Source organism: Mauremys reevesii, linkage group 12, assembly GCF_016161935.1.
Source record: "Mauremys reevesii isolate NIE-2019 linkage group 12, ASM1616193v1, whole genome shotgun sequence".
NCBI classification, from domain to species: Eukaryota; Metazoa; Chordata; order Testudines; family Geoemydidae; genus Mauremys; species Mauremys reevesii.
In genome coordinates, this window is record NC_052634.1 from 20,924,089 (window position 1) to 20,947,360 (window position 23,272).

At 50.1% G+C, this 23,272-nt stretch overlaps 1 protein-coding gene and 2 non-coding genes across 3 annotated transcripts in view; 1 reads left to right on the plus strand and 2 right to left on the minus strand.

Moving 5' to 3' along the window:
• The window catches only part of LOC120375921 (zinc finger protein 850-like), a gene marked incomplete at both ends in the record, with an annotated part of 362,646 nt that overhangs the window by 169,633 nt on the left and 169,741 nt on the right, over window positions 1-23,272 (minus strand). The gene's annotated exons all lie outside the window — the stretch shown is intronic.
• TRNAC-GCA lies at window positions 9,343-9,414 on the minus strand. The gene has a single exon. It is a non-coding gene; the product is annotated as a tRNA-Cys (tRNA).
• On the plus strand, window positions 10,839-10,920 carry TRNAS-AGA. The gene has a single exon. It is a non-coding gene; the product is annotated as a tRNA-Ser (tRNA).

The following is a 23,272-nucleotide window of genomic DNA, read 5'->3' on the forward strand; positions in this document are numbered from 1 at the left end:
TGTCTCTTTTCACCTTCCAGCCACTGGGTCTTGTTATGCTTTTCTCTCCTCGATTAAAAAGCCCTGTAATACCCAATCTTTTGTCTCCATTAAGGCCCTTCAACACTTCAATGAAGTCACCTTTCAATCTTCTTTTGATAAGCTAAACAGGTTGAGCTCGTTCAATAGCTCACTAGAAGACATTTTTCTCCAGCCCTCAGAACACTTCGTGGTTCTTTGGTCATCGGACTCCTGAACTGCAGCTGGATGTGGCTCTTGTTCTTCTGCACAACATATCTCCTGGAGAAGAGGGATCTGCAAATGTACATTCCTATGATACCTTTGTTTAACTGATGAAAACATAAACTAGACACTTAGAGGATTGGAACTGATTTTAGCTGATGGACAGCTTTACTAGGTTTTTATGCATTTGGACAGTGAAATGTTGAGTGTTTACATTGATATCAAGAACTCCTGTATAGAGGAGCCCCTGAACATAATGGAGAATGGAAATGGAAATGTTTTCCTTTTTTTTAAAAAAAGAAAGAAGGTTATAAGAGAACACAGGGGTTTGATTGGAGGACCACTTGATCTGCAGTTAAGCACTCTACCACTGAGCTATACCCCCATGACAACAGGAGTATGGAATCGTGATCTCCAGGACTTTGAAGGACAAAGCCTGATTCATCGAGCTCCTTTGCCATTCCCAGACCACAGGTGGTTTTAAAAATGGGGTTAGATTAAACTTTTTAAATGTGGCAAACACCACAGCTTGCACACCCACCGATATAGCTTCTCCCACTGACATAGCTGCCACCTCTTGGGAAGTGGATTAACTGCACCCACAGGAAAACTCTCTCCCCTCAGCACAGAGCAGTGGTTCTCAAACTGTGAGTCAGGACCCCAAAGTGGGTCATAACCCTGTTTTAATGGGGTCGCCAGGGCTGCCATTAGACTTGTTGGTGCCTGGGGCTGAAACCAAAAGTCTGAGCCCCACCACCCAGGGCTGAATCCCTCAAGCTCTGGTTTTGCCCTCCCCTAACTGGGGCAGGGCTCAGGCTTTGTCTCCCCTGCCTCTGCTCAGTGTAGCGGGGCTTGGTGCGTCTTTCTAGGGTCAGGTAGTAAGTGTTTTGGCAAAAAGGGATTATAGTGAAAGGAAGTTTGAGAAACCCTGGCATAGAGCCTCTGAGTATGTCTAGACTTGGCTCCCTGTGGCAGATCAGACACTGAAAGTACAGCCATGGAGACGCCACACACCAGCCTGGCCTAGCAGGCAAAAATCAAACCTCCACAGACAGGTGCCTGTTGTTTTCTAACCCATCTCCCTAAGCCCTCAGCCACCACCATTTAACAAAGGGGCTTTTCTACACTATGGTTCTGGCCTCACTGAAGGGTCATTTCCAATTGTTTGCTCAGACCAGCATTAGGGGAAATGGTGCCCTGGGCAAAGCTTGTACTTTGGCACTTCCCCACTGCCCCTGGACGATCCCCACTCCCCCTTTACCGCTAGCTCCTGCACTCCCAGCCCTTGCACCTCCTTCACCCCTAACTCCTGCCCCTCCTGTGCCCCCTTTGCCCTTAACTCTCCGGGCCACCAGCCATTGCCCCTCTCCTGCAGCCCCTTCACATGGCTTCAGTGCTGGGGACCCCACACTTGTTCTCCCTTTCCCTGGGCTTTGGCATCACTAGCCCCTGATTAACGAGTAGGGTTCAGTGGTTCCCAAAAAGTGGGGCATGACTCCTAGGGGGACACAGAGGAACATTCATGGAGTCAATGATATCAATTGAGTTTCTTCAGTCTCTCGCTGGAGACATTTCCCTTGTTTTTAAAGGCAAAAATCCTGATCTTTCCAATGAGAGCTGCTGCTTCAATGTTTAGTTTGGGGAAGGATTTGGCTGCACTCAGAGATCTGCCCACGGGTTACAATCTGCGATCTGAAGGGCCGAACGCAAACAGCGTTTAGATGGGACCGTTAGTGCCGCCCCCGTGTGGCCAAAGAGTAGAACTGACGAGCAGAGTTTACAGCTGGCGCCTGGGACGCTCCTGAACAAACTGGGCACAAAGCCTCTCGCGTGGGATCCTCGCTGTGCAGCAGGAGGGGGAGGGAAGCTGATTGTCAGGGCTCAGGGCAGCTCCCTGCCAGGCTGAGCCAGTGTCTGTGCTAAGCTCGGCATCAATCAGGTGATTCTGGGAAGTTCGGGTTCCCCGGGCTCCCACAGGAGGGTGAAGCAGGTCACCCCTGGAGCAGGTTAAAGCTGCAGGGTGACAGTGAGGTTGCTGCCCCTGTGAACAGCTGCTGTAGCACCGCCTGGGCAGGACAGGGAGAGCCAGTTATACCCCCCCTCAGCCTGTATCGGGGGATGGGAGCACTCACACCCTGGGGACCCACCCACCAGAGATCTGCTGGGGGGGAGAGTGGCACCCACACACCCAGGATCTTGTGGGGGGGGACAAGGGCATCCACACTCCGGGATCCTCTGCAGAGGGATGGACACCCACACACCCAGGATTCTGTATGGGGGGCAGAGGTTCCTGGGCTCCTGGGCGGGGGAAGGGGGCACCGAAACATCCGGGATCTTACCTGGCAGGACAGCGGCGCCTGCAGCTCGACATGAGATGGGGGCGAGGGAAGCAGGAGCATTTCCCAGTTCCAGGCTGTCCCCGTCTGGCCAAGGCACAGAGCTCACAAGCAGAGTTTAAAGCTCCAGCTGCCAAGTTGCAGAGCAAGCTGGGCCCCATGGCTGGTGCCTGTGATCCCAGCGCCTGGGGAGGCTGAAGCCAGTGGATTCCTTGAGCTCAGGAGTTCTGGGCTGCAGGGGGCTGTGCCGATCAGGTGTCCACAGTAAGTTCAGCGTCAATATGGTGATCCTGGGGAAGCTTGGGGTCCCCAGGTTGCCTAAGGAGGGGTAAAGTGGCCTAGATTGGAAACGGAGCAGGTCAAAACTCCCGTGCTGATCAGTAGTGGGATCGCACCTGTGAATAGCCCCTGCAGCGTAGCCTGGGCAAGACAGTGAGACATGGTCTCTTTTTAGACCTCCCTCTCCACCCGCAGAGCCTGGATGGGGGATGGGAGCACCCACATGCTGGGGATTCTGACTTGGGGGGAGGGACGCCCCCCTGCAACACAGATCTTGAAAAGAGGAACAGCGACACCCACACACCACAGAGCCTGGATGGGGGCAGGGGAACCACACACGGGAGCTAGTTCATGGGGTGGGGGACACACCCATATGCTCCGTTGCCCCATTCTTAATGAGAAGAACGGGGGCATCCACACAACACAGATCCTTAACGGGTGGGGGGACACCCACACACTCCACTATTAACCAGGAGGGACAGGGGAACCAGACACCCCCGGTAGTGTGGAGAACACCCACAGCCACCGGATCCCTCATGGGGGGTAAGACAGAGGGGATTGTAATGGGGCCCAGCGCACCCACGCACCAGGGATTGTTAAGGGTTGAAGGGACAGGGACAGGGACACCCACACACACTGAGATCACGTCCTTGGAGGAACGCAAAACCTCCACAGAAGGACCTGGTCTGTTCTGTGATGGCAGCCCAGCCTGGGTGAGTCAAAGTTTCTTTTTATACAGCCATGCCCCAGAGATCTTGACTAGGGCGAGAGAGACACCCACCCACCAGAGATCCTTAATGGTCTAGGGTGCACCCACACACCAGGGATTCTTATGGGTGGGAGGAATGGAGACAGCCAGACACACTGAGATCACTTCCTCCCAGGAGCCTGGGCCAGACAGGGAGACACAGTCCCCCTTTACATATCTGCCAGACAACCTTCCTCCCACTCCCTCCACACAATGTTCTTATTTGGAGGTGAAGCCAGGGAAACCACATGGAGGATTCTTCTCTGGGGAACTGGGGGTACCCACTTACCACCAGAGATTCTTAAGGGCAGGAGGAACAGGGACTCCCACATCTGTGGCATGGGGGTGGGTCACCTGCTGGGATCATTGGGGCATATTTCACCTCGTCAGTTCCCTGCCATTGCCTTGGGGGCCCCTTGTTCGCTGCCTCTGGTACCCAGTTTAGCCTCCTTCCTGAGGGCTGAGACGCTTTGATCTATCTAAGGTCTGTGGGATCAATGTGTGTCATGGTGTAATTCTGTGTTATTCGGGGGTCAGACTAGCTGAGCTAATGGCCCCTTCTGCCCTTAAACGCCATGAAAACATTTCCCTGGTTTCTCCTTGCGCCTGACAGACACCACGGTGAGGGGCCCGATAGAAGATCCTGGTCACGGCGCTCTGGCTCTTACTTTACTTGGGGACGTCAGCGCTTTCCTAGCAAAGCTGCTGCTAAAGCACTGGATTTGGGGAACGGTTCGGCTCCGATTCAGAGATCTGCCTGCGGGGTGTGAACCTGCCACGAGGAGTGGGAAATGCAACCAGCAACGGGAGGCGTTGGCTGAGCTCCGGGCTGCCCTCGTGTGGCCAAAGCTTAGAACTGAGCAGCGGAGTTTAAAGCTGGCGCTGGGAAGGACCTGAACATGCGCGGCACGAAGGCTCCTGCGTGTAACGCTTGTTGGGTGGGCAGCTGAGTGTAGCTGATTGCCGGAGTTCAGGTCTGCACCCCGGGGTGCTGAGCAGGTGTCTGTGCTCAGGTTGGCCTCGCTATGCTGGTTTCTGGGAAGTTTGGGGCCGCCAGTTCCCCCTAGGGAGAGGGGAGCCAGCCCAGGAAAGGAGGATGGCAAAACTCTGGTACCAATAGACAGTGGGACTGCGCCTGTGAAGAGCCGCTGCAGCCCTGCCAGGGAGAGCCGGTCTCTCTTTATGCAGTCCCCCCCCCATTCCTCAGGATGAGGGTTGTGCTCAAAGATCTGTGCCCCGTGTTTTCACCTCCATGTGAAGCGCACAGTGCAAATAACCCTCAGCGCATCAGCTCAGCTCCAGGCTCCACTTCCACCAGCTCTGAGCACAGAGCTCCCAGGCTGAGCCTGAAGTTGGAAGCGGGAGACCCTGTAACCAGCCGGGCCCTGTGGCTGGTGCCTGTGATCCCAGCTTTTGGGGAGGCTGAGGCCGGTGGATCGCTTGAGCTTAAGCGTTCTGGGCTGCAGGGGGCTGTGCTGATCGGGTGTCCACACTAAGTTTGGCATCAATATGGTGATCCTGGGGAAGCTTGGGGTCTCCAGGTTGCCTAAGAAGGGGTGAACCAGCCCAGGTCAGAAACGGAGCAGGTTAAAACTCCTGTGCTGATCAGTAGTGGGACTGCACCTGTGAATAGCCCCTGCAGCGTAGCCTGGGCAAGGCAGTGAGACACGGTCTCTTTCTATACAGACACAGCCTGCAGAGGGGGATGGGAGCACCCACACGCTGGGGATTCTGACTTGAGGGGAGGGACGCACCCAAGCAACACGAATCTTAAAAAGGGGAACAGAGACACCCACAGATCCGGGACGGGGGCAGGCAGGGGAAACCACACACGGGAGCTAGTTCATGGGGTGGGGGACAGAGACACCTACCAGAGATCCTGGATGGGAGCACCCACATGATGGGGATCTTGAACTGGGAGGAGGGAAGCACCATGTACCAGAGGTTCTGAAGGGGGAACAGGGACACCCACACACCAGGTGTCTTGCAGCAAGAGCTGCGGTCTTGATTTACACAGGGCAGTGATGGGGAATTAACCACGTCCCTTGCAGAGCTTGTTCCACTAGATGATTAGCCTCATTGAAGTACCCAGACCTTTTAACAATAAGAAGTGAAATGAAATGGCCACATGATGGCAACAGAACCTACAAAATTTGTTAGTCTCTAAGGTGTCACAGGTACTCCTGTTCTTTTTGAGGATACAAACTAACACAGCTGCTCCTCTGAAACCGAAGAGATGAGAAGTCATGTTCTTGTTCAATGTGCATTGAAGCTGAAAAGGGAGATGTTTCCTCTTTGATTCCTAAGCCCCCAACTCTAATCCACTAAACACCCCTTTCCTCCCACAGCCAGGACTAAAACCCAGGAGTCATAACTAGTGGCCCCCCTTAACCTTCTCTCTGTGAGGAGGAAGAAGAAGCTCTGAGACCCCTGTTCTGTCCCCTTGCCACCCTGCCTGGGCTGCACTTGAAACCCAATGGGGTTTCCTTGGGCAGTTCTGAATCTTGCTCCCAGGAAGGGTGTAATTTTAGGAGCAGGTTCCAAATAGTGCAATTAACCAGCCAGAAGGGGCAGCAGGTATCGGTGTAGGAGCTATTGAAATAATCACAGCAAAGTAGTTCAGGGAAACTGTTATTAATGAAGTGTGAGTGAAAGGTGAGAATCTGATGGTGTCAGTGTCACACTAGAGGGCGCTGTGATGGTTTTAAATTTGTCATCCAAACCCAGCCACCACCTAGCACATGTTTTAACCTCTTCTTCTCTTACCGTTGCTCCTTATCAGGGAAGGGGAGAGAGCAAACGAGCAATAGAAACACAGACCTAGTGACCGAAGCAAACATTTCTTTGCTCCTTGCTTGGCACTGTCAGTTATTTGGGTACAAAGTCACCCCCCACCCACTGTCTGGGCTGGGCTCAGTGGGCAGGAAGAGCTCAGCTGTCAGTGGCACTTGGGGAGCTCCGGACATTACTGGGAGCTGCTTGAACGTTAAGGTGAAAACCACCTAAACATGGACACAAGGTCTAGGCTGCAGTAACTCATCTTGCATCTGCGGCTGTTGAAGCTACAAGGCAGAGGACTAAGTACAACATTTAAACTTATGTTTGACCTCAGAGAATAAAACAAATGTGTCTGTGGAAAGAAGGGAGTCGAGTTTAATCCCTTGTCACCATCAATGTGCAAACCAGGAACCTGTTGCTTTGCATTCCTGATGTGTCACCATCATGTGGCTATTCTCATAGACTCAGACTTTAAGGTCAGAAGGGACCATTATGATCATCTAGTCTGACCTCCTGCACAACGCAGGCCACAGAATCTCACCCAACCACTTCTATAACAAACCTCCAACCTATGTGTGAGTAACCTATTCTGTCTCAGTCCCTTTAATTAAAAATTTGTGTTTTTTTCATAGAAACTATATTTTCCTTGTAGAGACACAGGGGCAAATTAATCTACAAAGGGAAGGTGATTCCAAGGCAGTTCTGGAGGAGAAGGGAACATTTTCAGCATCACTAAATTATTTTGTTGTGCCTCACAGAGAGAGAAAGAGAGAGAGAAAATAAACCTATTAATTTGAGCTACCGACACAGTTCACAGCATGAAATACATAATTTTGTGTTCAATGAGTTGTGTTCATTTACATAATATGAAAAATATGTATTAGGCAATGCATGAAAACCTCACTGCATTGAAGAACCCACATGATCTAGTCAATGTACTACAGAATATTTAAAGAAGTTAAGAAAGATGTGCTTATAAATTAACATGCCATTTACACACGCACAAGACACAGAAGAAACTCAATTATTTGAGCTACTAAAATTTCCATTTTCTCACAGCATTTTAGGTCTCAAGGTTGTTTTAATTTGCTTATTTTTTTGGAACTAGAAATGGGGAAAGAGTACACTGAAGTCAGTGGAATTACCGCAGTGAGGTATTAGTCTCATTATTTGCCTCCAACAAAACCTTTGTTAGCACAGAGTTAACTTTGACTGTGACTATCTCTTACCTTCCAGAACATCGAGTTCAATAAAACTCAAACTCTGGAAAAACAGGGAATACAGAGTGAGGGTACATGCCCAGATAACCTTAGCTCTGCCCTCTAGAAGAGAATCCCTGATAGCATATGAGAACAAGGAAAGGTTTGGGGACAAATTACAGCTACTTCCCAAGAGTTTGTTTCTTCTGTAATTAATTGACCCTGGCCCCATCAATTGATCCTGGCCTGGTGTCTGGCTGTGGAATTTACTATTTACTATTTTTATCCCAGCATATTTAAAGATGAAACTGCTTTACAAAAGCTCCTTTAGTCTAGGTTATACAAACAGGTCACTTCCCCAGCTATTTCAAGGAGATGGAATTTTCCTGACCCACAGGGAACTTAAACTAACATGCTCAAGATCACACATTCCTTAGGAGAAAAGGAAGGAGAAAAAAAACCCACCAAACCATTGCTGTTTCTACCCAAATGATCAATGAGACCAGAAAGTGAGACTGTGCAATTAACTGTCTGGTACTACACTGACTCTGCAGTTACTTGGATGCAGACACACCCAGCTCTACGGTTGGTAAACGTACAGAGACTCTGCTGCTGCTCTGAACTAGCAGCACATGACCTCTGAACAGCTGCCATTCGAATGCATCTGAAAGTCACAAGGAACAACAATCTGTGTTAAAGGAAGGTTGCCATTGTTGGGGACTTTAACCCCGACAGCGAAATTTGTTGTCTGTTTAGCTAGAGAGACAGGCAACACCAGCAAGGTTTGATCAAAAGCCTTTTATTGACAAGTGCACGCATTAACAAAAGGCCGCTTGTTTTCAGTGAGAACCCAGCCCCTTTTTACAGCTTAGCATTAGCCTATATAGACAGTTTTATTACGTTATACATTACTTACTTGAGCAAAACCCACCCCCCTTTGTTTAACAACTTAAAACTAGACACTTTTAATATACACACATGCCTAGACTTTATGTTTACAACTTTAGATTATTAATTATATTTTAACAACACCCAAAAGTTAGAAATACAGGGGAGTTTTAAACAAACCTATAACTTAACCAAAAGTTAGAATTTGAACCATGGGATGCTAGAGTTTTTTATTAGCTTTTTAAACACTGTTCTTAGCACAGCTAATGGTATGCCAGCAATGCAATTTTTGGTTTATTTTAGGCTTGTTTTACGTTTTTTAGGGCTCTGTTAAACAATGCTGCTTTTTAATACTTTTTCACTTTGGGATTACCCAAAACCTTTGCTAGCCTGATTTCAGTCTGTTTTGTTTGCTATATTTTTATTTAGGCCTAACACCATTTATTAGAGCCCCAATTGATGCTTTGTGCACAAAGAGAGGATTGAATGTGTAACAGGGAGTTTGGTAAATCTTGGTTATTTTAGTTTTGTAACAGGCTCCTGTCCACCTCCAATAGAGTTTTCAGTCCCAATGGCAACTTACTTACCAAATGTAATACAGACTAGTCCATGCCTCCCACGTGGATGTGGTTCTTGTTCTTCTGCACATTGTAGCCCATAGAGACCAAAGACCTGCAAATGTGACTTCATGTGCCTTTGTTTAATTGATGAAAATGAAACTAGACACTTAGACGATTGGAACTGATTTCAGCTGGGGGATATGTTTGCTAGGTTTCTATGCATTTGCACAGGAAAGCATTGAGTGTGTCAATTCATTTTACGGATCCCTATTTAGGGGAGCTCCTGAACACACTGGAGATGGAGTTACTTTTACTGAAGGTACAAGTTTGTAAGGGAGCACTTGGATTTGAACCAAGGACCACTTGATCTGCAGTCAAACACTCTACCACTGAGCTATACTCCCATGACATTTGCATTGGCAAGTCAGTGATCTTAAGGATTTTGAAGGATGGGCTCTGCCTCAGAGATCTCCTTTTCTATTCCCAGACCTCAGGGGTTTAAAAAATGGGGTTTGATTAAACTTTATATACACATGTAGACACCACAGCTTGCACACCCACCAACATAGCTTCCCTCTCTGACATAGCTACCACCTCTCGGGGAGATGGGTTAACTGCACGGACAGGACTGCTCTCTCTCCTCCGCTTAGAGCAGCTTCATTATTTATGAATAAGTGGGAAATAACCTCCTGAATGGACAGGAACCAATTTATCAGATATTGCTGTGTCTGCATTCAATATGGGTAACTGGTCATATTGGGCTGGATTAGTAGGAGTGTTGCCAGCAGATCGAGGGAAGTGATTATTCCCCTCTATTCAGCACTGGTGAGGCCACATCTGGAGCACTGCGTCCAGTTCTCCCCCGCCACTACAGAAACAAATTGGAGAGAGTCTAGGGGAGGGCAACAAAAATGATTAGGGGGCAGGGGACTTACGAGGAGAGGCTGAGGGCAGGGCTACCTAGAGGGTGGGTGGGTGGGAGGGAGGGAGGGTGGGGCAGTATGCCGCAGGGCCCCCAGGAGAATACAGGATTCTATAGTATTGCAACTTTTTTTATGGAAGGGGCCCCTGAAATTGTTTTGCCCCAGGCCCCCTGAATCCTGTGGGCGGCCCCTGCCCAGACCGTGGTGCTGTCCCCCCACTCCACCCCCTTCCCTTGTTCTCCTCCCTCCGAGGCCCCCCCTGTGCTCCACCCTCACTCCCATTTGGCCACTTCCCACCCCTGCTCTTTGGCTGAGGCCTGCTGGTCGCTCGCTCCTCTCCTCCCCCAAGGCCTCCTCGCGCCTCTCCACCCCTACCCCAAGGTTTGCCTGCTGCCCCCACCTCTCTGCCCCCTCCCCTGAGACCCGCCCTGCCCATCACCCACCCCTCTCTGCCCCCTCCCCTGAGACCTACCCTGTCCACCTCTTTCTTTGATCATCTGTTGTTATTCCTTGAAACATCAAGGATGGAATAAAAGTGAGTTTACTCCAGGGTGAGGAAAGAAAGGAGCCATCAACCCCCTGGCAAAGCTCAGTGCCCCAGAGAAAGCCTGCCCCCTGCTATCGCAATCACTGATGTACTGGGGATATGACGGGAAAGGGACTGTCTGAATGATCGAGGCAGGAAATGGACAAAAATCTACAGCAACATCATTAACCACAAACACACTCTCCTCGTGCTCCAGCCAGAAGGGAAAGGAGCAGGAATTCTTTCAGTTCAGCCATGGACACACTTACACAAGGGCACAGCAGTGTGTGTGTTGTGGAAGCTGGTCTGAGGAAACAACTGGAATTGATCACTCAGTGAGAACAGAACTAGAGTGCAGTGAAAGCTACATATCAAGCAAGTAGTTGTGGCCGAGTGGTTAAGGCGATGGACTAGAAATCTATTGGGGTCTCCCTGCGCAGGTTCAAATCCTGCCAACTACACAGGAAGTTGTGGTTCTTTAGTTTCAATGGAGCTGGGTCTTGTCTCACTCTTCAGTTATGTCTACATGAAAGAATAATGTGGCTTAAGTTAAAGTGTTTTAATTGAACAGCTGTTGCATGTCCACCCTATTCCCCTGTGTCACCAGAGCACATCCATACTAGCATCTCTTGGATTGCCACAGAGAGCAGTGCACTGTGGGTAGCTATCCCACTGTGCAACTGGCTGCAGGGTGCTTTGGGAAGGGTTTGCAATGCCTCACGGGCTGGTACAGCATCACCTGATGCAGGTTTCTATCCCATTGTTCAATGGGCATCCTACTAGATTGCCAGCTGCTTTTCAACTGCAATGTGTGTGATAGGGTAGAGAGCATGTGTGTGTGTGGGGGGAGACAGTGTGTGCGTTGCGGAAGAGTGAGTGTGTCGCACATTGTCTCTAAGTTCAGACAGCTGCTGGAAGCGACCAGTCCCTGAGGCAGGGGGCAGCCCCGACATCAGCCCCCCTTCTCTCCCTGGCTCAGCTCAGCACAGCACTCTCTGTCACACACACACACACACACACACACTTCTGCCTGCTTAGCTCGGTGTCAGGGGTGCTGGAAAAGGGGGGTTATAGGGCCATGTCCCTACCACTCTTTACTGGCTGTTAGGACAAATGATGGGAGGGGGGGTGCAGTCTTGGGGAAGAGGCGTCTGTGGGTGTGGCCTCGGGGGGAGAGGTGCTGTGAGTGGGGGTCCTTAGGGAAGGGGTGTCATGGGGGTGCCACAGTTCGGACAATGGTGCCCCCCCCACTGTAAGGAAGCTTCTGCCGCCTCTGCTCTGTGTTGGCAGAGCGGGAGAGAGCAGCATCCATGGCAGTGATTTGCTCCCCGGGGCTCCGGCAGGGGGGCTCGGGAGGTGATTTAAAGGGCCAGGGGCTCCGGCCGCTGCAGGGAGCCCTGGGCCCTTTAAATCACCAGCCTGGGGAAGCCGGGCCAGGCTGGCACAGCGTATCAGCTCTTGCCGGTACCCCGTACCGGAACATACCGGCTTACTTTCACCTCCGGAAGGTCCTCACGTGGATCAATAAATGGTCAAAAGACAAGAAACAAAGGGTAGGAATAAATGGTCAGTTTTCAGGATGGAAACAGGTAACTAGTGGTGTCTGTATTGGGACCAGTACTAGTCAACATATTCATAAACAACCTGCTAAACAGTGAGCTGACAAAATTTGCAGATGATTCAAAACTACCAGCTTGCTGCCTAGAACGAACGCTCCTTGAATGGGGTGATCCACAGGGAATCATAGAATCATAGAACTTAAGATCAGAAGGGACCATTATGATCATCTAGTCTGACCTCCCGCAAGATGCAGGCCACAAAAGCTGACCCACCCACTCCTGAACTAATTCTCTCCCTTGACTCAGCTGTTGAAGTCCCCAAATCCTGATTTAAAGACTTCAAGTAGCAGATAATCCTCCAGCAAGAGACCCCTGCTCCATGCTGCGGAGGAAGGCGAAAAACCTCCAAGGTCTCTGCCAATCTACCCTGGAGGAAAATTCCTTCCCGACCCCAAATATGGCGATCAGCTGAACCCCGAGAATGCGGGCAAAACTCTCCAGCCAGACACTCAGGAAAAAGACTTTCAATATCCCAACATTGACCCTCGGTACTAATTGCCAGTGGTTGCACATTATTGACCTATTGACTAAATCACTTTCTCCTATCAAACCATTCCCTCCATAAACTTATCAAGCTTAATCTTAAAGCCAGAGAGGTCCTTCGCCCCCACTGTTTCCCTCGGTAGGCTGTTCCAGAATTTCACTCCCCTGGTGGTTAGAAACCTTCGTCTAATTTCAAGCCTAAACTTCCCGACTGCCAATTTATATCCATTTGCTCAAACCTCCAAAGTGCCTGGCCTGGGGCAGGACATTGGCCCAGCAAGGGAGGGGTGTGGCAGTGACATCACAAAGGCCTTTTGCAGGACCTCAGACTATTGGTCAAAGGTGGTGGGGAGGTGGTGACCTCACAGAGAGATGCTGACATCAGCCAGGCAAGACAGGGGCGAGGGGCCAGGGACACCTCAGAGACCCCTGTGGCTTTGCTTCAGCAAGTCTCCTTCTCCAGGTCTCTCTTTGAGGACTGAGAGAGTATTCGGGTTCATGTACATGAGCGCCAGGAGGAACCTCTTTCGAGTTTTCTCCTTCCCTTTTAGTAATTTTACTAGAAAACAGATGTCCCTGTTTAGAAGGTAAGAGCCTCCTCGAGGTCTGAAACCTGTTCAGTCTGATCCATCTGGTGACAGTTGAAATCTAGGCATGGAAAACAGTTGAATTCTAGGCAAGGAAGCAGAATTTTATTCCACACCTGGGATTTTGTCCCTTAGAATCACTGGGGACATTAGGGTTTGTCCATTTTGTTTCACCTTTTCCTCAATCCATCTCTCCCTCCTTTCTCTTCTTCTCTTGCTTCTTTTGTCCTTTCACCTGTTCCCCTCCCAGCACCAGGAGCGTGTGTGTGTGTGTGTATGTGTGTGTGTGTGTTGTGGGGGAGTGCTCTGCAGCTCCCACTGTGGGAGGTCCACCCAAAAATGTGGGGCTGAAATAGTGCTCAGGCAGTGATCCCCACCGGTGACCTGGGTCATTCTTTGGGCTCTCTGGTGAGAAACCTCAGCCTCCCGTCTTCAGTCTCTACTCTGATTGGCTGAGCAGGGGGTTGTTGACAGGGAAGAGACTCAGGTCCTTGTTGTTCTCTTTTAAGACCAAGTAAATAAGTCAGAACCAGTTCTATGTTTGATTAATTTTGCTGCTTCTCTGCATTAATTGTCTCTCAGCAGTTCATGATTCCCTCTAAGATTGCAGTTCTCATCAAATACTTGCTGAATAATTACTGTGCACTGTTGTTGGTCTGGAGCTCACCTGAGAGCACTTTATTCAGGTCATTTGCAGGACAATGTCTGAAATTCAAGATCCGATGGTTAGTTTGAAAATCAGGGCTCTTGGGTCCTATTCCCAACTCTGCCACTGACTGGCTGTGTGACCTAAGACAAGTCAATTCTCCTTTCTCAGCTTTAGCTTCTCCCTCTTTCAAGTAGGGATAATAATGATCCGTTCCTACCTACCTCATGGTGGGTCGAGGATGGGGATCCATTGGAGAGCGTCACTAGGAGTAGTGCATAATATGAGGTGTTCTATCACATTTACTCCGATCAGATTATGACATAATAGAATAGCTGAAATAGTCTATTTGATTTGTATTTTTTTTGTTTTGAAATTGTTAAGAGCAGCAACTACTTAGCTCAGACTGAAGCATCTTATCTCATGTTTGTGATCTAAGTGTCTCCTCTTTGTGTGTGACGAGACAATTTAACACACTGTGACAAACAGGAGATGCTTTTGTTTTGCAACAAAATATTTTTGCTAAGAACTTTCATCCCACTTGTTTTGATTTTGAGAAACAAACTGGTTTAGTCTGAAGGGGATTTTCTGACAGAAATGGTTTCAATGAAATTTCCCCACCATCTCGATTCCTGGGCTCTATCCCTGCCTCTGGCGGGGTTTGCTGTTTGTTAGAACAGGAGTCAGGTCTGGTGGCTTCTCTCTCTGGCTCTGCCACCGCCTTGCTGTGTAGGCCCTTGGGTAGGTCACTTCCCTTCTCTGTACCTCAGACTCCTCCCCATCTGTCCAATGGAAACAGGGACAATTCTCGAACTCTGGGCAGTCGTGAGCCTGAGTGAGATAAGGGGAGTTAAAGCCCTCTGTGAAGGAGAAAGGGGAGTTTCACAGTGTTTAGCACCAAGGAATTCTAAAGTTTGCTAAAATATCTAGTCTATGGAAACAAGAAATGGTCAGGGCCAAACTTTTTAACCACTGCCTTTTTAAAGCCCATTCAGGGATGTGAGTCCCTGTCTCTTAGGTACCTGGGGTTCTTTGCCAGCAGGAGAGAAGAGGTTCCTGCCTCTGTTTTTGTGGCCTTAACAAACCAGGTGTTGTGCCCCAGTTCTCATCTGAGATCCCTGGAAAAAAAACATCCTCCCATCCATGAACAAGACAGGACCTATCTTTAAAAGGGGAACAAAGAGACCCCTGGGACTTACAGACTAGCTAGCCTCACTTCCACAGCTAGAGAGATACTGGAATACATTCTTAAACAATCAGTTTGTCAGCAGTACCTACAGGACACTTTGGTTCTTAGGACTAGTGAGCATGGACTTGTCAAGAACAAATGATTCCAAACAAATCCTCTTTCCTTCTTCGGCAGGGTTCTGGGCCTAGTGAAGGTGAGTAAATAGTAGATGGGATCTATTTTGGTGTTACTAAGACTTTTGACACAATCCTGTAGGACATTCTCACAAGCCTGAGCCACTGAACCCCACTGACACTAGATGCTGCCACTTTAATCCCTGGTGCTCCATTGGGCAGGGGGTGGGAAGCACGTCCCAGGGACTCCAGGACAGTGTGGGGGGTCTCTTTGCTATGGACTCCTGAAGGATTTGGGGGCTGATGACAATACACAGGGAAGAACAAAAGGGTCAAATGGTGCCTGAAACCCTTAAGAAGAATCCACCCCTCCAAGTACAGCACTTGTCACTAACCATTCTCAACTCCACTAAGAATGTTTTGGGGTGACTCCTTGCCTTTATCAACCTAGGCATCTCGGAGCATCACAATTAATAAGTGCTCCAGTGGTGCAATTGGCTAGTGCACAGTACTTATAGAGCAGTGCTGTGAGGAGCTATGCTGAGTTGTGAGTTCAAGCTTCATCTAGAACACTGGTTTTCATTAACTGCATGGCATCACCCCCTCATTTGGCCCTGTGGAATGTAGAATTCCAGCCCTGGGACACTGCGGAGGGAAGGAGTCAGAAAGGCCCCCTTCAATTATTACCTCCTCTCCAGAGCACAGGTCAGAATCTACAATCCTTTCTCCCACACCAGCCCCTGTGCCAGGATCCCTCAAGCAGAGCCTGGACAGGGGAGTCCTGCCCCTGGCGTCTGTACTATTGACAAAGACTAAGTGACAGAGACAAAACACTCAAATCCCGCCTGGTGCAGGGAGCCAGGTTTGCTCTTCAAATTCTGTCATTGGTACATTTCCAGGCCTGGGAATGTCCCACAACAGCATTTAATGGGAAGCTGCCTGCAGAACAGTTACACTGCACAGAGCTCCTGTGGAGGAGGGGTGGGAATTAGTAACATTTTGAGGATCGTTTGGGAAATGAGCCTTTGCTGACAAGGTTTGTCTCTGTTCATATTTCACCTTCAGGTGTTATGTTGAGGGATCTTTAGTATATTTTTGGGAGGTTAATAACTATCTGCTCAACTTTATTTACTCAACTTAAAAATTGGTGTCACTTGATTTTTGCATCTCCCTGAGAAAATACAACTGACACATGTGGCTTTTTACAGGGGTCATGATGTTAAAGTTGGGGAATTCAGTCTCTGTACTTCTGGGGGGAGTGTTGCTTTTTTACAGCTGCCTCACTGCCAGGCACACTGGGCTGTTACCTGCACCCACTGTCCTTGCCAGGGGCCCCTGCTGAACCCTGGGCAGCGGCACTGCAGTGCTGGAGTGACTGCAGGGGGAGAAGCTGCTGTGGAGCAATGTAGAGCAGGTGCAGGAAGGAGACGAGGTCACTATTCACATTCTGAACTGCACAATTTTCCAAATTTGGGACTAGATTCATAGATTCATAGACTTAAGGTCAGAAGGGACCATTATGATCATCTTGTCTGACCTCCTGCACAATACAGGCCCCAGAATCTCACCCACCCACTCCTGTAACAAACCCCTAACCTATGTCTGAGTTATTGAAGTCCTCAAATGGTGGCTTAAAGACCTCAAGGTGCAGGGAATCCTCCAGCAAGTGACCCGAGCCCCACGCTGCAGAGGAAGGCGAATGTCCGAGAACAATTCTAAGGGGAAGGTGAACGCAGAGCAATGACACTGGAGATGCCCAGACCTCCAATGGGGGCAGCGTGGAAATTAATAATGGGAAGATCATTTGTGAAATTAGTCGTCACTGACAAGATTTGTCTCTGTTCCTATTTCATGCTGTGGTGTTAGTTAGAGGAATCAGGACAGATTTTTTACTATATTGATTAAACACTTAATTTTATTTAACCAAGCCAAAAACTTAGTGTCACTTATTTTTTTCTCTGTCCTAGCAAGAATGAATTGAATTTCATGACTTTCTGGAACGTGCAGTGAGATTAAATGTGGGGAATTCAGTCTGTGTGTTTGCGAGCTGATCTTTTCCTCTCACAGGTCAGTGCCTGCATTGAAATACCACAAGGGATCTAAGGGCTGGTGTACGTTGGGCACTGAACTGGCAGAGCGACGTCTCTCAGGGTGTGAAAAACCCACACCCCCAAACCCATAGAGTTAAGGTGACCTAGGCCCGGGTTAGATAGTGCTAAAGGAAAGGAAGAATTGTTCTGTCAATGTAGCTATTACAGGGATGAGAAAACCCCTCTAGTCACTGTTTACTCCAAAGTGCTATAGCAGTGCCACAGCAGCGTTTTAAACGTAGACAGAGTGAAACTAGATCTGGCTCCAGTTTGCACTGTGGATGCTCAGGTACTAAGACTTCAATAATAATAATAACAACAACAACAGCACAGTGCTTGCGTAGTTGGCAGGATCTGAACCTGCGCAGGGAGACCCCAATGAATTTCTAGTCCATTACCTTAACAACTCAGCCACAACTACTTAACCTACACCCATCTCACTGCATGATGATTCTGTTCTCACTGAATTGTCACTTCAAATTGTTTGTTCAGACCAGCTTCCCCAGCACATTCATGGCTGCATTAGTGTAAGTGTGTCAATGGCTGAACAGTGAGAGTTCCTGCCCATTTCCCTTCCAGCTGGAGCAGGATGAGAGTGTGTTTGTGGTTAATGACATTGCTATAGGTTGTTGTCCATTCCCCACACTGACAATTCAGACAGTCCCTTTCCTAGTCAAATCTCCAGCCCATCGTTCCAATAGCAGGGGGCAGGATTTATCTGGGGCACTGAGGGCTGGTGCGTGAATTCAGTCTTGCATTTCACCCTTGATGTTTCATGGACTAACAACAGCAGCAGAAAGAAAGAGCCGAGCCAATATCTCCCTGGCAGGGATGAAGGTGCCACGTCCCCTCTGTCTGACCATCACCATTGCAGGAGAGAAAGGTTCACTGGCATCGAATGCCCTGGCTCAGACCAGAGACACAGGGAGGTTTTGCTGTTTATGGATCTGTACAAAGGAAATTTTGTCTCTGTGTGAAACTGAGGTCGGAAATGAAACGTCCACATGGTGGCCCAATGCTCTAGAGAATGTGGGTGAAGGACTCGGGCTGAGAAATGATTTAACAGGGGTTTGTATTTATTGCCCTGATTAAAATCTATGGCTAAAAGGCAGCCACTGTTATTAGTACTTGTACCTGTGTAGGGACACCCCAGTGGGTGTCAAGTCCATTGTCTTCACCAGGGGCAGTCGATTATTTTATCAAGATACAAATTTTTGGTCAAGGCCTGGACTCCAGAGAAAACAATACACTGCTGATAAGCAGAAGTACATCAAAAGATTTTGCAGCCACCGTGGGCATAACTATGATGTGTCGTGTTTCACTCTTTATATCTGGCACCACGTCCTTTCCCTTTAGCCTTGTAGTTGACCAAGGGCAAAGCTGAACATCTCATCAGCTTCCAGGGAGTGTTTATGTCCATTCCTGCGAGCTACACAGGGCTGTTTTAATCCTCTGGGATAAGGAACAATTCAGGCTGTCACTGAACTGAAGGAGGAAGATCAGTTTTTGACAGGGAGAGGGACGCCTGTTTATCTGGCTGGCAGTCCTGGTTACCAGGTCTCGCCCGTGGGGCTCCAGCAGTTTTGGGACCGGGTCACTCCCTTGGCCCCACCTACTGCCCCCAGGCGCCGCCCCCCCAGGGGCCCCGTCAGTGCAGCAGAGCTGAGCAGCATCTGTCTGCTCGCTCCAGTGACTGCTGGCCCCTCCCCATGGCAGGGCAGGGTGGGTCACTGCCTCCGCGCACTGCCCCCGCCCCGAGCCCCTGCAGCCAATGGGACACTGCGGGGGTGATGCCTGGGGGCAGCAGCACACGGAGGCCCCCCAGCCTGCCCCACCTTGGAGCCCCAGGTAAGCACCACACTCCTGACCCCCTTCCTGAGCCTGCACCCCCACCCCCTCCTCATATACTCACGCCCACCCCCAAACTCCCCCCAGAGCCTGCACCCCAATCCCCAGCCCCAGCCCAGGGCCTGCACCCCAGACCTCCTCCCCCCACCCAAACTCCCTCCCAGAGCCTTAGGCAGGTGAGGGGCGGAGTTTTGGGGGGCGGGTTCTGGGCAGTATGAGTGACATTATTGGCCCACTGGGAGGACTGGAGGACTGGCACTGGCCCTAAGGTAAATTGAGGTTGAGACCCTGCTTTAAGGAATTGGAGCAATGCTGGAGAGACTGACAGGCAGGGAGCTGGGGAGCTGTGTGTGCTCCAAGGAGAGTTGTTGTTGTGCTCTGGTGACACAGAGCGGGGGTGGGGAGTTTGTAAGCTGTGGTGTTTGTATAGAGATAAAGTTTACTAACCCCCACGTTAAAAACTGTTCCTGCTCTGGGCTATACAGGACACTCTCTGTTGTGAGGGTAGATTAGTGGGTGAATGTTTCCTTGCAGGGAAATGAGTTCCTAGTTCTAATCCAAGTGATTCCCTTTAAAAACTTTTTTGAATGAAAATCGATTTCCAGACCCATCTCCAGTATTTTCAGGAGTTCGCTGAATGGGGGCAGGGGGCTTGAAATGAATTTAAACACTCAGCATTTTCCTGTGCAAATGAATAAAGACCTAGCAGAGCTGTCCAGCAGCTGAAATCAGTTCCAGTCCTCGGCGTCTCTAAGAGGGACACTCGGTAGCTGAGGCATGTGGGACACCTCTGTGGTGAGGACAGGTGAAAAAATGCTGGATTCAATGAAAGCTGAGCCCATAGGAGGGGAAGGTGAACGGCGGCACCACACAGGGTCATAACACTCAGACACAGGGCTTCACTGTCACTTCCCCTGTGTTTTCCATCATTTCTATCCTAAGGAACACACCCTCCCCCTCCCCCACACACTGTCACACACAACCTTCTCCCCTTGAGCCCCATCCTACCCCTACACCTCTCCCCCACACACGCCATGGGACACAGCCTCTCCGTGACTCACCCAGATGGGGGCTTGTCTCTGCATCTCCCCAACAGGGGAGCAGAGAGCTGAAAGGGCCACAGGAGACCAATGGAGCTAGAAAGGGATAGAAAAGACTTCCCTTCCCTTCCCAAGAGTCCCGTTAATCTCACCCATGGGACGTTCCAGCACCGGGTGGGCTCAAAGCACCAACCTTCCCCTGAGCAACGGAAGGGGGAACCAGCTTTATCACATGGAAGGAGGCTCCCACCTCTGCTGCTGCCATCCTGCAGCCTTTCATATGGATTTGTTTTAGCTAATGCAACCCCCCCACTCCGTTAATCCATCCATGAAACATGGAGACAAGCTCCTAAAAGCAGGGTCCAGGAGTGCAATGGGTTAGTGCCTGGTACTTACAAAGCAGTGCTGAGTGGAGTCATGTGAGCTTGTGAGTTCAAACCTCACCTGCAGCACTAGTTTCCTTTAAGCAGATGGCTTCTGCCAATCATTTTGCCCTGCAGAAAATACAATTGCAACTCAGAAGACACCGAGGTCCCCTTGCTTTACAGAGAGCAGGGCAGATTCCACAGATCCCCCAGGCTCTGCTCTCCACCAGCTGCCTGTGTCAGGAGGGGTCGAGCAGAGCCCAGAGCACTGCCCCCGACTCCCCCTCAGTCTTTGCTCCCCAAACCACCTGTGTGCTCACCCTCTTCGCTGTGAGACTCAAACCCTGCCTGGCTTTCAGTATGTCGGTGTTGTTTTTGTGTGTTGTGTTGATGTGCATGTGGGTCCTGTGTGATTTTGGTGGATGCCTGGCATAGTTTTGTGTGGGTGGGTGTGTGTATGATTTTTGCATGCAGATTGTTTTTTGCTTAGTATTCTTTTGGTATGTGGGTTTTGTGTTTTCTGTTGTTGGCTTTTGCTGTATTTTTCGGTGTGGATTTGTTCTTTCTATATTTTGTGTGGTTTTCCTTTTTGTGTATATGGCTCTGTGTGCTGTGCGGGTTTGGTTTTTGTTTATGTCTGTGTGGGCCTGTGCAGTGTGTGATTTTCTCCTTCTCTCTGTGTGGGTTTGTCTATCTGTTTGTATCTTCATGTGTAAATTCACTGGAACTTTTCAAACTCTCCACAGCTTTGCCAATTTTCACCAGGAATTTTTCTCCATTAACAAATTCTCAAATTGTTCCCTACCAGTTGGTGGCCATTGCCCCAGGGGCCTGTCAGTCTCAGGGTCCTGATTTCCCATTGGCCCTTCCTCCGTTCTATGGGGACTGGGAACGAGCCAACCAAAAACCCCACTAAGTTTTAATAAAGGACCAACAGTCCCTTACACAAGCCAGCCCTGTGAGAGTCACCAATGTCTGGAGAAGGCAGCACAAGCTGGTCCCATGGTGTAATGGGCAGCACTCAGGACTCTGAATCCTGCAATCTGAATTCAAATCTCAGTGGGACCTTTGGTTTGTGGTGAAGCCCTGGAGCTCACACTACTCCACTTCTCTCTCTCCTGTTGGACAAGAATAAGTCTTTCCTCTCCTGCTGGGTGACTCATGTGCTGTGGGGGGTCAGGGCTCTATAGCTGGTTACTGGTGCCTGAGGGTTGGGATTCTCATGGCTTCACCTGGTGCCCACAAGTCTGGCACTTGCTGCTGTGCTGTTCCTCTTGCCTACCTGGCTCTTGAAGGAAGCAGGGTCAGGGCTGGGCAGGCGGGAGCCCAGCACTCCTCCTCCTCTGGGCACCTAGAGCAGAGGTGGCTGGTGCTGACAGCTCTGAGGGACGGCTTAAAAGCCACAGAGCAACGGAGGGCAGGGCAAGAGGAGGGGAGAACCATGCCTATGTGTTGGCCAGCAGACAGCCACAGAGACACCTGGCCAGGCTGCTCCCTGCAATGCCAAACCCCCACTGAAGGCCACAGGGCGGCTGCTGATGCTCTGTGGCCAACATCAGAAGATGGTAGGAAAGCAGGGCCAGCCCCCCTGGTGGGGCCTCTTACCGTTCCCACTCCAGGTGCTCACTTTGGCAGTGGAGCCGCCCATTTTCTTTGGCAAGTCAGGAATGGCAAAGGCGAGACTGGAAGCACCTGGGGCTCATGCCCCAGCCTTTGTGACACCCAACCCCCAACTCCTTCCTGGGGCTCTAGCTGAAGCCAGAGCATTGGCCTGAGCGGCCAAGAAGAGGTTCCAGCCCTGAAGGGAGCAGGACTTGCAGCACAAAGTGAGCACAACCACGAGGGGACTCAACTCCTGAATCATCCGATCCACAGGGAGATGCCTTATCCTTTAGGCCACATGATGAGGGGGGTCTAAGCTCTTCTTTGGAAAAGCTGGACACTGTGTTTCTCGGATCATCTACTGAGCGGGGCCAAGACACTCTGGGCACAAGAAGTCAACCCTGGGAACCAGTGACACGTGAGACTTAATTCTCTTGAGCCAGGTGCAGGGCTTTGGCAGGGAGGCTCAGGCATGGGGGATTGGGGTGCAGCAGACAGACCAGCTGTCTAGTTGCGGAGATTCAGTCGCACTGAGGCACAGGAGGGAGGAGGAGGAGGAATCCTGCTGACAGGCAGTGGCTGTGCAGAAAAAGAGGAGGGGTTCTGGGGACTTCTTTTGCCTCTTTTGCCTGCCTGCTCGCTCTTGTGGTGAATGGTGAAGATGTTTCTCAAGAAGCCCAGGTAGCTCAGTTGATTAGAGCATCAGGCTCTTAAACTGAGGGTCCACGGTTCAACCCCCTGTCTGGGCGCTCAGCTTTTAAGTTGCCTTGTGTGCCAGGAGCCAAACTCTGTTCACAGCCACACAGGGATTCCCAGAAGCTGTGGCCATTTCCTGGAAAGGTTCCTTTCCTTAGCAATCAGGAGAGAGGCCACATCCACAGGAGCAGGCCTAGAACACACAGTTTCAGGCCCTCAGGAAGTGCTGTGGGGCCAGGTGCTGAGAAAGCCCAGAGGGAGAGGAGCAGAGATGGGGGGAAGGGAGAGAGAGAAGCAATGACAACAGAGCACAAGTGTAAAGGGGGCATCTGGTCTGGCTATTGTGGGGAACTTCCCTGGTTTATACACAACCCTGGTGGAATTGGCCAGTGGAAGGATCTGAGTCCCCACCCCCTTACCCAGAGGCTGCCTGACCTCAAGGACTGTTAGGATACAGAGATTCAGGCCAGTCTGCAAAGGCCTGTACTTTAAGAATTTAGGTGTATTTTTATCACTTAGCTAGTTATAAAGGTAT